We start from the raw sequence: 3,503 nt of genomic DNA, 5'->3' as shown, positions 1-3,503 counted from the left end.
GGACACACCACACAGTTAACAACCACAGTGAAGCGTGTCAAAGCCCAAACATGTAACATTCAACGGGACACTTACACAACACATTCAAATCAAACAGTCAGACAACATACAAGAACATATACCCCAGCCGGCATTGCTCCCTGCCTATTTTCCTACAGCTCACTATGGGTGCGCACACCTTTATTCACAAACTCTTCAACTTATACTCTTTTACCGAAGCTGCTACAGCTCGATTGGCCGAATACCCTTAGATCCTATTTCGGTGAATTTGACATCTGCCTTACATGTAACAGATTAGCGATTTAGTTTGAGTGAAGGAATTCATTTTATAGCAAAATCCCAAATCGTGAAGAACTCATGAAAGTAAGCTTATTCTCGGATTCATGAAACTTTAGATTTGCTCTGTCTTTTACTGCAAAGTACAACGTTGTTTTTTTTGTTTAAATCTTTCTAGACATGGTAAATATGAAGGACAAAGCAGTTTTAACATAGTTTGAGTGAAGGAATTCATTTTATAGATAAAATCCCAAGAGTCTGCTGAGAAACAAGAATGAATGCGAAGTAGACTTTAACACGGCTCTAGGAGCGAGCCGAGTGTGGGCTAACCGGGAGAATTGCTTGAAAGAAACGCGACACCGAATGAGCGGTCAGAACAAAGCCTCAATACGGTTTTCCCGTGGTGTTTTTGTTGCTGCCTTGTCTTTTGCACAGAGTAAAAGACAAGGCAGCCATCGAATAGGGCCCGATTGTTCCTACTTGGTCAGCCGAGGAGCAAGGGGGGGAGCAAGCGTCTCAACCAAGCAAAGCTCACCATGGGGAAGGTGGCTATGCCAACTAGCCTGATGCCCTGCTCCCGCAGTGATGGATAATCGTACTCTGGTTTCTCTTCATAACGTACAAGTCTTTCGCCTTTTACTAAAGACTTCCGTGGAAAGCAGCACTAATGAGTTGTTTCTATTTTTGGCAGGCTTTACCTTTGCGGGTGAAGCCCTTTCCGTCTGTGCAAAAGAAATCTTGTTACTGTGCAGAGTGACTTCTCTGAGTAGAGTCGCCTTACTTGTTGCAACTGTGCCGATGTTGCTTGGATGGTGCTTGCTGGAGCGTGCGGGAGTGCAAAGTTATACCATTTAAAAGGGCTGAAGAGTGCTCAGTGCAGCGGGTGGGCGGAGGTGCAAAGTGACACTCTGGCCACCTATGGCCATAAAAAGAACACCGTTACAAGTGCGCATTGTGCCAGGAAGGGCCCTTGGACGTGAACCAGTGGACAGATATCACTTCTCGGCCTTTTGGCTAAGATCAAGTGTAGTACCTGTTCTTATCAGTTTAATATCTGATATGGCCTTTGTACGAGGACTACATATTAAATTGATTTTTAGCAATAGGAGTTGAAAAAGGAGCTTGCTCCGTTCACTCCAAGCATCGACCCGGTACTGCAGTGCCGCTGGGAACGGTGCGCTCTTCTCTGCTCTTGTGAAAAAGCAAACAGTGGTGCAGGATGGAAGTTTCAGGGAGCCCAAGATGAAACTTTCTTTTAGTCTGCTGAGAAAAGAGAGTGAATGCGAAGTAGACTTTAACACAGCTCTGGGGGCGAGCCGAGTGCGGGCTAACCGGGAGAATTGCTTGAAAGAAACGCGACACTGAATGAGCGGTCAGAACAAAGCCTCAATACGGTGTTCCCGTGGTGTTTGTGGCTGCCTTGTCTTTTGCACAGAGTAAAAGACAAGGCAGCCATCGAATAGGGCCCGATTTTTCCTACTTGGTCAGCCGAGGAGCAAGGAGGGGGAGCAAGCGTCTCAACCAAGCAAAGCTCACCATGGGGAAGGTGGCTATGCCAACTAGCCTGATGCCCTGCTCCCGCAGTGACAGATAATCGTACTCTGGTTTCTCTTCATAATGTACAAGTCTTTCGCCTTTTACTAAAGACTTCCGTGGAGAGCAGCACTAATGAGTTGTTGCTATTTTTGGCAGGCTTTACCTTTGCGGGTGAAGCCCTTTCTGTCTGTGCAAAAGAAATCTTGTTACTGTGCAGAGTGACTTCTCTGAGTAGAGTTGCCTTACTTGTTGCGACTGTGCCGATGTTTGAAGCTGGAGTGCAAAGTTGTTGCTTGAATGGTGCTCGCTGGAGCGTGCGGGAGTGCAAAGTTATACCATTTAAAAGGGCTGAAGAGTGCTCAGTGCAGCGGGTGGGCGGAGATGCAAAGTGACACTCTGGCCACCTCGAAAACCGAGGTTACATCCAGTACCAGGGGCAGCCCAAGCTCTGCCGCAAGTGTGGTGAGCATGGGCACCTGGTTGAGGCTTGTACCAAGGTGATATGTGGGAAGTGCAGAGAAATTGGGGACACTTTTGGAGAGTGTCCAAATGGCAGGAAATGTAATCTCTGTGGAGAATTAAATCACCTCTTCTGAGGTGGCAGTTGGTGAACAAAGTGAAGAGGTTGACCCAATAAATTCAAACTTCCCGCTAAAAGCTTGGATTGGAAGTGAGGAGCAAAAAGGAGAGGGGCCTGTAGAGGCCTCACCACTCAGTGCTGAAGTCTGTGAGAATTCACAGGCAGAGGGTGGAGCTAAGCTAAATGAGGAGGAAGAGCAGACAGGTGAGTCTAGTGAAGGTACTCACCTCCCCGAAGGTCAACAGCCGAGGAGGACGGCATCTGAGTTGTCCTCTGATTCCCTTTAGCTCTGCAATCAACCCCCAGGGACTCAAAGTTAAATGCAACATTGCATCAGAGGCCAACACGAGAGTCCGAAAAGGAGAGCTAGTTTCCCAAGAAATAACCTGAGTGTGTAATTTGTTTTGATAACTTAGAAAAACGAAAATGACATACCTACTTTCCTTTATCCTTTTAATGGTTCTCACCTTCTCAACACTAAATGTGAGAAGTGTGAAATCAAAGACAAGAGCCCAGAGTATTATATCCTTCTTAGACTCCATAAAATCAGATGTGTTTTTAATACAAGAATGTGGACTACCTTTTTTGAAAAACCATAGACAATGGGAGGAAATGTGGCCCAATTTATCGATATGGAGTGGCTCAAATCAAATTAAAAATGATGGTGTGGCCATTCTAATTAAAAATCCGCATGTTCTGGTGCGAGACGGACGGGCACTTTTAGCACACTTGAATTTTATGGGGCAAGACTTTAACCTCTTAAATATTTATGGTTTCAATGGAAAAAATGACAGGTATGACCTTTTAGAAGATTACTCACAAACGGGTAAGAAATGGTAGTATTGCCAGACTATACATGATCAAAACAGGGAGCGGAGGTGGTTCAGCTGCAAGGTGTGAATTTCTGACTAAAGTTTGTAAAAAGCGCGTAAGACAAGGTGCGAATGCCCAACAATGTATGATCAAAAGAGGGAGCGGAGGTTTTCAGCTGCAAGGTCTGAATGTCCAACCATAATTTGTAAAAACCGGGGAAGAAAAGGCTCGAAAGCCCGACTATACACCATCAAAAGCGGGAGCGGAGGTGTTCAGCTGCAAGAAGGTGTGAATGTCC

The 3,503-nt window shown here is 45.7% G+C and overlaps 3 non-coding genes across 3 annotated transcripts; all 3 read left to right on the top strand.

Annotated features, from left to right (window-relative positions):
* Positions 1–871: 871 nt before the first annotated feature.
* LOC140308231 (U5 spliceosomal RNA) lies at positions 872–985 on the top strand. The gene has a single exon (XR_011916197.1). It is a non-coding gene; the product is annotated as a U5 spliceosomal RNA (small nuclear RNA).
* Positions 986–1,270: 285 nt separating this feature from the next.
* LOC140307861 (U2 spliceosomal RNA) lies at positions 1,271–1,461 on the top strand. The gene has a single exon (XR_011915887.1). It is a non-coding gene; the product is annotated as a U2 spliceosomal RNA (small nuclear RNA).
* Positions 1,462–1,872: 411 nt separating this feature from the next.
* Positions 1,873–1,986, top strand: LOC140308333 (U5 spliceosomal RNA). The gene has a single exon (XR_011916290.1). It is a non-coding gene; the product is annotated as a U5 spliceosomal RNA (small nuclear RNA).
* Positions 1,987–3,503: the final 1,517 nt, after the last annotated feature.

The sequence above is a fragment of the Leuresthes tenuis genome, unplaced genomic scaffold (assembly GCF_036924035.1).
Source record: "Leuresthes tenuis unplaced genomic scaffold, fLeuTen1.0.hap1 SCAF_5, whole genome shotgun sequence".
Taxonomy (NCBI): Eukaryota; Metazoa; Chordata; class Actinopteri; order Atheriniformes; family Atherinopsidae; genus Leuresthes; species Leuresthes tenuis.
The sequence above is the reverse complement of the archived record's forward strand: the minus strand, read 5'-3'. Positions and strand labels throughout refer to the sequence as shown.